The following is a 14,259-nucleotide window of genomic DNA, read 5'->3' on the forward strand; positions in this document are numbered from 1 at the left end:
TTTGCTGCCTTCCGTCCCCTCACCTGTATCTGTCATTTCTCCCCATGCTATCTCTTCCCACCTCCCCACCCCCCACCCCTCCCCCATTTCCCCCCAACAGACCCCAGTGTGTAGTGCTCCCCTCCCTGTGTCCATGTGTTCTCATTGTTCAACACCCGCCTATGAGTGAGAATATACGGTGTTTGATTTTCTGCTCTTGTGTCAGTTTGCTGAGAATGATGGTTTCCAGGTTCATCCATGTCCCTATAAAGGACGTGAACTCATCGTTTTTGATGGCTGCATAATATTCCATGGTGTATATGTACCACATTTTCCCTATCCAGTCTATCATCGTTGGGCATTTGGGTTGGTTCCAGGTCTTTGCTATTGTAAACAGTGCTGCAATGAACATTCGTGTGCACGTGTCCTTGTAGTAGAATGATTTATAATCCTTTGGGTATATACCCAGTAATGGGATTGCTGGGTCAAATGGGATTTCTATTTTTAGGTCCTTGAGGAATCGCCACACTGTCTTCCACAATGGTTGAATTAATTTACATTCCCACCAACAGTGTAAAAGTGTTCCTATTTCTCCACATCCTCTCCAGCATCTGTTGTTTCCCGATTTTTTAATGATCGCCATTCTAACTGGTGTGAGATGGTATCTCAATGTGGTTTTGATTTGCATTTCTCTGATGACCAGTGATGATGAGCATTTTTTCATATGTTTGTTGGCCTCCTGTATGTCTTCTTTTGTAAAGTATCTGTTCATATCCTTTGCCCATTTTTGAATGGGCTTGTTTGTTTTTTTCTTGTAGATCTGCTTTAGTTCTTTGTAAATTCTGGATATCAGCCCCTTGTCAGATGGGTAGACTGCAAAAATTTTTTCCCATTCTGTTGGTTGCCGATTCACTCTACTGACTGTTTCTTTTGCCGTGCAGAAGCTGTGGAGTTTGATTAGGTCCCATTTGTCTATTTTGGCTTTTGTTGCCATTGCTTTTGGCGTTTTGGTCATGAAGTCCTTGCCTACGCCTATGTCCTAATACCATAAAAACCTTAGAAGAAAATCTAGGCAAATACCTTATCTACTTTCAAGAATAACAACCATCTCATAGTGTATCCATTTCTCTCTGACACCCCCTCAGTCTCTTTTTCTGATCCCTTACCTTCTCAAACTCTAAATTTGGACTTTTTTAGAGATTACTTCTTGGCCATTTCTTTCTAGTTGCTTCTTTGCTAAGGTTATCTAGTCTGATATCATTAAATGCTGTCTGGAGTCTGATAATCCAAAAATTTATGTATCAAACCTTATCTTGTACCCTGAATTCCAAACCATATATCTAAGGTTTACTGTGTGTCTCCACATGGACATCTAATTGGCACCTCATACTTCCCTCCCCAAAACTGTTCTTCATACAGACTTCATCTTAATGCATGAACAAATCCATTCATCCAAGTTTTCAAGCTCTTCATCTTGGAATCATTCTCAATCACTCCCTTTTTATCTTCTCATCTGAACTGTTTGCAACTCCACTGTCCCTAATTTCTAACTAGTCAAAACATGGCCACTTCTCACTAATTCCACTGCTGTCACCTTAATTATAGGCCACAATTAACTCTAACTGGTCATTTTGGTAGCTTCATAAATGAAATCTGTGTTGTCTCTTTAGGCAACCACATTGTTCTCATTATGCAACCACGGTTATTCTTCTTAAATATGAGTCAAATCATATTGCTCTGCTTCCCACCTTCTTGCCAATCTAGCAGCTCCCTTAGAATAAAAGACAAGGACCTTATAGCCATCAACCAGGCCCCTTGTGGCCAACTCCTGTTCCTTCCTCACTTCTCTTTCCAATCTTCTTGCTTCAGACACAAGGAGTCCATGCTGCCTTTAAAAACAAACAAACAAAAACAAAAACCAAACACACACACACACACACACACACACACACACACACACACACGAAGGCCAGGCACAGTGGCTCATGCCTATAATCCTAACACTTTGGGAGGCCAAAGCGGGCAGATCACTTGAGGGCAGGAGTTCAAAACTGGCCTGGCCAACATGATGAAAACCTGTCTCTTCTGAAAACACACACAAAAAAATAGCCCGGTGTTTTGGTGGGTGCCTGTAATCCCAGCTACTCTGGAGGCAGAGGTAGAAGAATCGCTTGAACCTGGGAGGTAGGGAGGTTGCAGTGAGCCCACGTGGCACCACTGCACTCCAGCCTGGGTGACAGAGTAAGACTCAGTCTCAAAAACAAATAAACAAACAAACAAACACACTAGAAGACATACATCCAATTCCGGGCCTTGGCATTTGTTATTTCTTCTCCCTGGAAATATTATTCACCTAGATACCCACACCTCCTCTGAGGTCTTTGCTGACTTATTGCCCTCTCAGTGATGTCTTCCCTAACCACCTTACTTGTAATTGTAAACTGCGCCCCATTGCCTGATATTTCTTCCCTTCCTTTTTTTCTGTTTTGTTTTCTCATGGTGGATCTTTTACTGCCTGATACATATAGTTTATTTATTTATCTGTCTCATCTTCAATCCTCATATACAATGTAAGCAACATAAAGGCTGTCTTTAGTTTGCTTTTGTTTACTCTTGTGTCCAAAACAGTATAAGTGTTTAACAAATCAGTACTAAAAAAAAAAATGAGTAAAGAATTAAAGCAGGAAATAAAGTAGTGACAGGAAGATGAAGTTAGTTTGTATGGTACAGGGATAGAACACATGAGTGAAGACATGGTCAAGGAATTGAGAAAATAGCTTTTTAAATTAGAGAAAGGTATATTCAAAAGCAAAGTCCTGAACATCATGTCTTAGGGTTTGCAAAGGGTGCAGTGTGATTAGGAACCTAGAATGGATGGTACAGTTGGGTTATGATGTACAGCCAAGTACGAGCCAGTTTGTGAAAGTTCTTAACTGTTAAATTATGAAGTCTGGATGTCTTAAAGTTGGCCAGGGGAAAATGGAATATTTTAATCAGTTTGATGCATATGATAAGACCTAGTGGTATTTTGCTGTTGTTTTGCTTTGGTATAGTGATATATAAGACATGTTTTTCCTGCTTTAACCCCAAAAAAGCAGTTACAACTTCTTGAGAAGGGGCTACTTATTAGTTTGTTACTTTGTAAATGAATGTATACCTGGTCAAATTACAAATTGTTTTTCTAATTTAACCCTGGAATTTTTTCGAACAGAATTAACACAGCTTTGTTTCATCTTTACCCAATATGTTTATTCTAAAATAATCATGCTTATGTGAATCTTTCCCCCTCTAAATTATGCCCTGTACTATAGGATGATTTTTCATAAAGATTGTGTGGTTATTTAAGGAGCCACTGCTTTTAAATATCTAGACTTTATCTTTATTATGACAAATGAGTTGATGAACACCATATTCTGAAAGAGAGTGTATGTGTATGTGTCTGTGTATGTTTGCTGCCCTTTCTTATTTTCATGTCTCAAGGGCCACTCCAGTGATTTTTAAAGAAATTTAGAGGCCGGGCGCGGTGGCTCAAGCCTGTAATCCCAGCACTTTGGGAGGCCGAGGCGGGTGGATCACGAGGTCAAGAGATCGAGACCATCCTGGTCAACATGGTGAAACCCGGTCTCTACTAAAAAATAGAAAAAATTAGCTGGGCATGGTGGCACGTGCCTGTAATCCCAGCTACTCAGGAGGCTGAGGCAGGAGAATTGCCCGAACCCAGGAGGTGGAGGTTGCAGTGAGCCGAGATCGGGCCATTGCACTCCAGCCTGGGTAATAAGAGCGAAACTCTGTCTCGAAAAAAAAAAAAAAAAAAAAAATTTAGAACCTTCTTCAGTACTTTTCAGAGGAATTGGCTTCTAACCTCCTTAAGTATTCATACAGAGTTATTAGATTTCAAATTAGCAGTACATTACACCAGAAGAAATCAACTAGCCCCTCCTTGGACTTCCTGGGATGTTGCTCTTGTCTCAGTTTTAACCCAGGAATTTAGTAAGGTTGGAGTTTGGGTTGGTGGAAAGGAAGGTGGATGTTGGACCTGGCAAGGATATTGCACTTACGTATTCTTTTTCTTAAATTTGGTTTGTGGTATAGGAATGGGTAACATAACAGAAAGTGGATTTTTCATTAGCTGAAACTTAATTTATATGATGGCAAATATAGGAAACATATAGAGTTCTCTGTGACTTTTCCACCACAAAAGAACACTTAATTTTATTATTACATACCTAATGTACTTGTGTCATCTTAGGTGACTACAAAACAGAAGAGGAATTTAAGATCACCTGACTCTGACCAATGTTGGGTCAAAATTCTTTTCTAAATAATGGCCACATGAACTAGATCCCCAAATGTCTGTGCTATTTACAAAATAGAAGTATAAAACAACCCATGATTTTGTATGAGCAACCATAATGAAATATATTTATTCAAATGAGACTCTTGATTTCATTGTTCGGTTTTTTTAAACACTGCCTTCATGGACAGTGTGTTTGAGCCATAAAATGCAAACTCTAATCTCTATAATCATACTTCGTTTCAACAAAAGCAGTGTTTTTGAGAATTACTCAGAGACTTGGCTTCTTGTAATTTTAGCTGTTTCCTAATCTCAAATTCACTCTTGAAGGACAACAGGACAGAATCTTAAGATACTTTCAAATGAGGAGATCCCAAAGCATTATAGGAGAACAGACATGTCAATCATTGAACTTGGTATCTAAAGATAACTACTTTTTAGTAGAAGCATTCTATTGGATGTTTAGAAGATAGTTAATGGCTTGGTTGATTACTTAATTGGTTACAGACCACTTCATCATGAAACCTGACAGACATAACCTGAGTTCTTCTTTTAAATTTTTTGTGACATGAGATAACATCCTTTTCATGTCATACTTAAAAAAAACAATACATAGAGGATTTGTTAGAGAGATTTGTTCAATTGTCTATGGCAATGCTGGCTAAGTGCTTCAGTCACAGCTAGCTTGGAACCATGGACTCTTGAAGGTATTTTGATCTTCAGGGTTTTCCTCGGGGAAAAAAATAATCTTTTCATGAGTCACTTTCTTCTATCTGAGATTTAGCATGTATATATTTTCATAAAAACTATTGCAGATACATTTTAGGATAGAAAATAAAGAAATACTTGCAGTCGAAAATTTAAGGCAATTTTTTGAAATTTCACTTTTGGGGAAGGTATTCCCCAGAAGATGTGGTCACTTCTGCACCTGTGTCATGGAACACACTGGGGAGACATACATGCTAGAATAAGAAGTTTCCTTGATGCCAGAGAAACCAAGCTTTAAGCAATGGTCCTGACATTTTATATGTGATTGTTCTGTTTTGTTTCTGAGTATTGTCCTGTTGTATGGATATATTTACTTTTTGTCAGCATTTGGGCCATTTCCAGTTTTGTTATTTAGAATAATGCTGCTGTGCTATAAACATTTGTGGACAAGACTTTTGTGAGGCATATTAAACAGAAGTAGAAAGGCTTTGAATTACAAATATATGTGCAGTGTTTTGAGAAACTGCCATACAGTTTTTCAAAGTGGATGTACCATTTGTGCTTTCTTACCAAGGATGTGTGAGAGCTGCAGTTGCTCCCCATTTTGGTCAACACTTTATAATACCAGTCTTTTAAATTTTAGCCTTTCTAGTACATGTGAAATCACATTTCACATTTCATAGTGGTTTTAATTTGTGTTTTCCTAAAGCATAATCATGTTGGATATCTTCTTACGTTTGTAGGTATTCATACAGCTTTTTTGTGTTTGAAGGATTTGGGCAAATATTTTGCCCATTTATAATGAGTAGTCTTATTAAATTGTAAGAAGTTTTTTTGTCTTCTGGAAACACGTTCACTTTCAGTATATGTAGTGAAAATATTATCTTCATTTTGTGAGTTGCCTTTTCGTTTCCTTCCATAGAGCAAAAGAAGTATACTTTGATGAAGTCTATTTTTTTTTCTTTTATTTTGGTGGTGAGAGGTTTGGTGTCTTACTTTATCACCCAGGCTGGAATATAATGGTGCAGTCATGGGTCTCTGCAGCCTCTAGCCTCTGGGCTTGAGTGATTTCTTTGCCTCAGCCTCCCAAGTAGCTGGGACTTAAAGGCACATGCCATCATGCGCAGCTCATTTTTCACAGTGTGGCCCAGGCTGGTCCCAAACTCTGGGCCTCCAACAGACCTCCCACTTTGACCTCACAAAGTGCTGGCATTACATAGCACTGGGATAACAGGGGTGAGCCATCATTCCCAGCCTTTTTTTTTTTTTTTTTTTCTGTTTTCATATTACCCTTTATACTTTTTGTGTCCTAATAAATCTTTGCCCACTCCAAGATGGCAAGTTTTTCTCCAATGCTTTTTTCTTAGAAGTCTTAAAATTTTAGAATTTACCTTTAGATGTATAATCAATTAGAGTTATATTTTGTATCTTATGTGGTAAGAGCTGTTGATTTTTTTCCCCATACATGTATCCAGTTGTTCTAGTGCCACTGTTTAAAAAAAAAAAAATCCCATTTTTTCTATTGAATTACATTGGCAACTTTCTTAAAAATCAATTAACCACTTTTTAAAATTTCATTTTCTGGGGAACATGTGAAGAACATGCAAGATTGTTGCATAGATACACATGGCAGTGTGATGTGCTGCCTTCCTCCCCATCACCTATATCTGGCATTTCTCCCCATGCTATCTCTCCCCAACTCCCCACGCTCCCACTGTCCCTCCTCTATTTCCCCCCAACAGACCCCAGTGTGTGATGCTCCCCTCCCTGTGTCCATGTGTTCTCATTGTTCAACACCCACCTATGAGCGAGAACATGTGGTGTTTGATTTTCTGTTGTGTCAGTTTGCTGAGAATGATGGTTTCCCAGTTCATCCATGTCCCTACAAAGGACATGAACTCATCATTTTTGATGGCTGCATAATATTCCATGGTGTATATGTGCCACATTTTCCCTGTCCAGTCTATCATCGATGGGCATTAGGGTTGGTTCCAGGTCTTTGCTATTGTAAACAGTGCTGCAATGAACATTCGTGTGCATGTGTCCTTATAGTAGAACGATTTATAATCCTTTGGATATATACCCAGTAATGGGATTGCTGGGTCAAATGGAGTTTCTATTTCTAGGTCCTTGAGGAATTGCCACACTGTCTTCCACAATGGTTGAACTAATTTACACTCCCACCAACAGTGTAAAAGTGTTCCTATTTCTCCACATCCTCTCCAGCATCTGTTGTCTCCAGATTTTTTAATGATTGCTGCTCTAACTGGCATGAGGTGGTATCTCAAGTAGTTTTGATTTGCATTTCTCTAATGACTAGTGATGATGAGCATTTTTTCATATGTTTGTTGGCCTCATGTATGTCTTCTTTGGTAAAGTATCTGTAATGTCCTTTGCCCACTTTTGAATGGGCTTGTTTGCTTTTTTTCTTGTAAATCTGTTTTAGCTCTTTGTAGTTTCTAGATATCAGCCCTTTGTCAGATGGGTAGATTGCAAAAATTTTTTCCCATTCTATTGGTTACAGATTCACTGTAATGACTGTTTCTTTTGCTGTGCAGAAGCTGTGGAGTTTGATTAAGTCCCGTTTGTCTATTTTGGCTTTTTACCACTTTTTTGTGGATCTATTTCTGGACTCTACTATTCAATTGATCTACAAGTCTGTCTTTTCACCAACACTACTACTAGTTTCCTTCAGCTTCATAATGACTTGTGAAGTCAGCTAGTGTGTTATTTGCTAAAATTCTCTGACTATTGCATGTCATTTGCACTTTTATATAATGTTTAGAATTAGGTTGTCAATTTCTGTAAAATTAGGATTGCTTGAATCTGTAGGTCAATTTGTGAATAACTGCCACCTTAACAATGCCAAATCTTCCACTTCGTGAACTAGACATATCTATTTGCTTATTTACATATTCTGTAGTGTTTCTCAATAATATTTTATAGTTTCTAGTGATGGTATATTGCTCATATTTTATAAATTTTATTCTCAAATTTTGTGTAGCTTTTCTGCTGCTACTATAAATGGAAATTTTTAAATTTTATTTTTTAATATTTTGCTAATATTAATATCTAAAAATGGTTTTAATGTTTTAATAATTTTATACCATGTGACTTTGCTGAATTTAGTTGTCATTTCCAGGATTTGCTTTGTAGATTCCTTAGGATTTTCTACATTTAAAAAAATCATGTAATCTGCAAAAACACACTTGTACTTTTTATTCTTATATTTATGCCTTTTGTTTCATTGTTTTACTTTATTGTAATGGCTACAACATTCCATTCAATACTGAATAGAAGTAGTGAAAGCAGACATCCTTGCCTTACTCCTAATTTAAGGTGTACATGCAAGTTTCCCCATTATAAAATTGTTTTGTCTGTTCTAGAAATTGATATAAATGGAATCAAACAGTATGTGCTATTTTGTAGAAAGCTTTTTCTACTCAGCGTGTTTTCTTTCTTGTGTTGATCTTTTAAACCAACTTCTCAAGGTGTAATTTATGTACACTAAACCACTGCCAAATATGACCAACTATAAAATTTTTACAGATGTGCTTTAACAAACTGATAAATTCCTTCCAATGATTATTTGTTAAGAGTAGAAGTGTGTTGAATTTTTGTCAAATGCTTTTTCTGTATTTGTTTAAATAATCACCTTTTCCCCTTTATCCTGTCTATATTGTGAATTACATATATTTTTAAAATATGAAATCAATTTTTCATTTTTGGAACATGTTCTACTTCATAATTTAGTTTCATATATTTCTTGATTTAATTGACTACTATTTTCTTGAAGATTTTTGCGTCTAAGTTCATATTTTTTATTTGTCTGTAATTTTATTTCTTTGTAATAGCTTTGTCAGATTTTGATATTAGGGTAATACAGGCCTCATAAAATTAGTTGGTAAATATTTTCTCCAACATGATACTCTTTCTTTTCTCAGTGTTGAATATAATTCAACAGTGAAACCATTTGCACCTAAATTTTTCTTAGTGAAGACATTTTTGATCAATCAATTTATATATTGTTCAGTTTTATTAGGTTGTATTTCGCCATATATTTTTCCTTCATTTGTCTTTTTTGCTACAGTTGTTCATTATATTTTTATCTCTGCCTTTTTCTTTTTGCTTATAGTGTTTTATTCCATTAATATTTAATGTAATTTTTCGTATTGCTGGATTTCAAGTATCATTATATTTATTCACTCTATTTCTTAATCCTGTTTCTCTTCTTTTGCCTTTTAGATTTCCATTTAAATTTATTTATTTACTTTTACAATTTATTCCTCCATGCCTTTTTTATGTAGTTGCTCTGAGTATTAAAGTGTATGTGTGTGTGTATATTTTCTCCTTAACTTTTTACAGTCAATTTAAGATTAATATTATATCACTTCATCTGAAACATGGAAACTTTATATGTCACTTAAGTCTAAATGTCCATCTACCTCTAACCTCATTTATATTAGTTTTCGTGAGCATCACACCTAAATACATTATACACCTCACTAGGATAATGCTATAAGCTTTACTTTAAACATTTGTAAGCATTCTAAAAAATAAATAAGAATTTTTTTTTTTTTACTTATGTATCTGCCATTTCTGATACTCATTTCTTCCTGAAGTTTGCATTACCATCTGGTATCATTTTTTCTCACCTTGAAGAATTCCTTTAGTATTTATTGATGTGCAGGCCTACTGATAAAAAATAATTTTAATTTTCTCATATCTAAATCTTTAACTTTCATTCTTAAAGGACATTTTTACTGGATATAGAATTCTGAGTCTAAAGTTTTTGGTTTTGTTTCTCAGTTTGGACTTTAAAAATGCTATTGTATTATCCCACAAATCTATGGTGATTCAAATTGTTGTGTTTATGATAATGTCATTTGTCTCTAGTTTTTTCAACATTTTCATATTATGTCTGTTTTCCAGAAATAATATGGTGATGTTATTTATCCCCAAGACTGGTTTTCTTTAAATTTACTCTTCTTGACATCCTCTGGACTTCTTTAATCTATACATTTTGTCTCTTTCTAGATTTGAAAAGTGTTCTGCCAGTTTTCTTTAGTTTTCTACCTATTCTTTTATTCTGAAATTCCAAATACCTGTGTTAGAACTTTTGAAAATTTGATGGTCTGCAGACCTTCTATTTATTTTTTTTCTAATATTATGTCTTTTAGATTTCATTTCTCTTGATTTATCTTTATAGTGACTGACTTTTTCATTCTTAATTTTGCTACTAAAAATATCCACTGTTTAAATGTTTAATGTTGTATTTTTTAGTTGGGCAATTATTTAATTTTTACATTTTATGCTTATATTTATGGTTTTACTCATTGTGAGTTTATTTTTCATCACCTCACTGAACATATTTTTTATAGGTGCTTTAAAGTTCTTTTCTGATAATTTCAACATAGAGTTCACCTTGGAGTTGGCATCTTTTGATTGTCCATTGCTTGAAAATAGATTCAACTTTCTTGACTCTTTGTATTGTAAGTGATTTTTTTTTTTTTTTTTTTTTTGAGATGGAGTTTCACTCTTGTTACCCAGGCTGGAGTGCAATGGCGTGATCTAGGCTCATCGCAACCTCCGCTTCCTGGGTTCAAGCAATTCTCCTGCCTCAGCCTCCCAAGTAGCTGGAACTACAGGTGCGCGCCACCATGCCCAGCTAATATTTTTTGTATTTTTAGTTGAGACAGGGTTTCACCATTTTGACCAGGATGGTCTCGATCTTTTGACCTCGTGATACACCTGCCTCGGCCTCCCAGAGTGCTGGGATTATAGGCATGAGCCATCATGCCTGGCCTCCTGTTTTGTTTTCTGTTTGTTTGTTTGTTTTTAAGGCATGTAATTTTACTAGACTCAAAATGCACACTTCATCACGTCTTATGGTGATAGCGTTGACCTTAAATCAGACTACTTTGAGTGTGCTCTGCATGTATGCCAGCAACTTTAGTGTCATTCACATACTGAATGTGGGGTTTACCTTTGCTTGTACTCTCCTTTCAGTGTACCTCTGCACTGTCCAGTGGCCTTGGTTGTCCCTGAGTGCATTCCTTTTTCCTCCATTCAGAAGTAGTGGTCTATTTTTCATTGGAGTTTTATTTGACTGGTACCACAGAGTGACTACAGGTGCTCTTGGATCAAAGATGCAAACATTTTTAAGTAACTCCATGCAGATCCTTCTTTCAAAGTTACAACTCTCTTTCTTTGCAGATGCTCAGATAATTGTGCATTTTTTCCTAAATATATATATCTCAAGCAAGATATATAGATAGATAGATATGTGTGTGTGTGTGTGTGTGTGTGTGTGTGTGTGTGTGTGTGTGTATCTTTCCTAGGGTTTATATTTGCTTTTCCTGAAAGATATGTTTGTTAAGAATCAGTATTTCACTACAGAAGTTGTAATTATGCATTGATTTAAAAAATATATCTAAAGGCACTATGGTCTCACTCTAAAAGAGTTTTAGGCTATTTGAATGTGATAAATAATTCAATTTTTGTTGTAGAACATTTCTAGGGTTGCTTAACTATTCCTGATAGAGGCAAATGCTATGGCAAATGTGTTTACTTAACACAACCATCTCCTTAATACTGGTGGTGGTTCAAGTAATTTTTTCAAAGACATCATAGTTTTGTAATGAAGAAAAATTTAAAATGACATGTCCTGATTTTTCTCTATAGCTTTATGTCAGCCTGTTCTTACTGGAAGTTACACTTAGCAATGTAAAATAATGATAAAATCCCATTTACCCAGTAGACAGGCATTTAGAACCAACCACTACAGTTAAAACCCTTAATCCCCAAAAAAACTTAACAGGGAAAGGGAAATAGGTAACAACAGGGAAAGGGAAATAGGTAACAAATAGGAAAATCTCTAGCTTTACCTAGCAGATAAATTACTATTTGCTCTACTTTTTGCTATGTTTTATTTTATATAAAAAAAGAGACATTTGTAAAGATAGAAAATTATAGGAAAAGATTATATATTTGATATTATAAAACACTTAATAAAAGAAAGTTGATGGAGAAAGCCACACTGGAGGAAATCAGTGCGGTTTGATTTTTTTTATTAATACAGAAAGTATTTCAAAATTTCACACTTACACATTTAAAAAAATCAAAGAGGTCCAGCACTACGAGAAAAGTAACATATAGAATGGAAGAAAGTGAAGGAAAATTGTCATGATTTGCAGTTTATGTGATTTTCTACATTAGATCTACAAAAGAAGGAATATATTTGCAATCTCTTACAGCTAGTAAGAGGGCTCAGAAATAATGTGAATACATAAAAATTATTAATTCTATACCCAGCATTAACCAATTAAATGATAAACTTTAAAATGGCTCCATTGCTATTTATAATAGTGTTAAACTCCACATTACTTAAAAAAATGGAAAATCAGTACAGTGAAAGTAATAAAATATTTTGAGATATGTAAAAGAAGTCGTGAATATAGAGAAATAATCATGAAATATCAAGATACCAATTATCTTTAAATTATCAAGACAATCTCAGTCATAATTTTTTTCAGTTGTATACAAGTTTATAAATTAATTCTGAAATACCTATGGGAGAGTAAAGGGTGAAAAAAAGTCTAAGATAATTTCGAGTGTATAATAAGAGACTTGCCTACTCAGATATTGTATGATTACTACATTACAGTTTAAACATGTGCTCTTGGTAAAAGACAGGAAAATATATCAATGGAGAACTTAGAGGTGTCAGAAACAATAGACACTCATGTGGGAACTTGGTAAATTGACAGAAGTAGCAATGTAGATTAGCAGGAAAAACGGAGATCATCATAGGAATGTAGCTGTAAAAGATGGCTGTCTATAAAGAAAAAGTTCACATTGAATGTCTGAGCTAAAGAAATAATTAAAAACAACAAATTTGAGACAGAATAAAGGCCATACACACATACACAGTTATCTTTTAGAAGAAAACACAAATAGCTGTATTAACTCAAAGTAGAATATGATTTCTTAAGTAGAACACTGAACATTAAAGGCATAAATTGTAATGTAAAAGAAAGTCTTAATATATTTGATTATGTAAAAGCACTATTTCAGCCCATGTTTGCATTGATAAGGGGGTATAGTCAACAAATTGCAGAGCATTCATTTCAATGGGCACCATATTAATTAAAATAAATGTATTTGATTTATGCATATACATTTAAAAAGAAATATAAAACATACTAGTGGTTAAATTATTTGCAGAATGATAGGAACATTTTTATTTTGTTATTTCTAATATAAACCTAGGTTGTCCTCAGGTGGGAATAATTCACATCTAATTTAGGACAAAGTTGCCTTTGGAAATGAGAGGAACAGGAGTAAGGAAGATTGACAAAAAGGAACACTAGAGTCTATGCAAAACATCTTTAAGTATTAGAAAATAAAATACAAAAACAGTGTTTCACCTCAGTGAAAGAGTTTCTCCCAGAAATACAAGATTCCTTCAAATTACGAAATTATAAATACCATACATCACCATATTGATGTCTTAAAACGAAAAGGATAAAATCGTCCTTATCTCAGAAGATAACAGTTGGTTAGCTGCTAACCACTCGTGATTTTTAAAATTATACCGTTGTGAAAACTGTTGGACAAATTTTTATTTAAAACATGTTTTCATTAAGTTTTGAACAGATTCAAAAGAGTATAAAACATTTCAAAGATATATAGCATTATGATCACCTATATGTAAATTTTCTGGTGTTAAAAATGGTTTTTGTGTGTGTATTCTTAATATGATTTATATAGTTCAAACTGAAAGCCAACATCATGCTTAATGGTAAAAATATGAAAATCTGGAAGCATTTTGATTAAAGCCAAGAATTAAACAATGATCTCTCTCTAAACAGTTTAACATTGTTTTGTAGAAGTAGTTAAATCTAGCAGGAAAAAAAAAAGAAGTTACAAATATAAAAGAGGAAATGGGAGAGAATCCTTACTTGTAGATTATGTGACTAAATTCTTAGAAACCTTGCAGGAATGAAATAAACTATTTGATACAATAAAGAATGTTCAGTAAGACTACTAATGTTAAAAAACATATTTGTACATTATTTGCTTTTATATTTAAATAATGACAAGTTTGAAAAACATAATAGAAGTGATTTTATTTACAATGAAGACTAAAAATTTTAAAAGCAATATATGATAGTTACAAAGAGATAATTTTTTTAGCAATAAAACAGTATTGCTTTTGGAAAGGAAAATTTCATATTTAAGATGCAGTAATTTGCCTCTTCTAAGTTGATATGTTA

General features: G+C 34.5%; 1 protein-coding gene across 17 annotated transcripts in view; it reads left to right on the plus strand.

Annotated features, from left to right (window-relative positions):
- Window positions 1-14,259, plus strand: part of MCTP2 (multiple C2 and transmembrane domain containing 2) — a 279,413-nt gene that overhangs the window by 218,906 nt on the left and 46,248 nt on the right. The window lies entirely within an intron of this gene.

Source organism: Saimiri boliviensis, chromosome 5 (assembly GCF_048565385.1).
Source record: "Saimiri boliviensis isolate mSaiBol1 chromosome 5, mSaiBol1.pri, whole genome shotgun sequence".
In the NCBI taxonomy this organism is placed as follows: Eukaryota; Metazoa; Chordata; class Mammalia; order Primates; family Cebidae; genus Saimiri; species Saimiri boliviensis.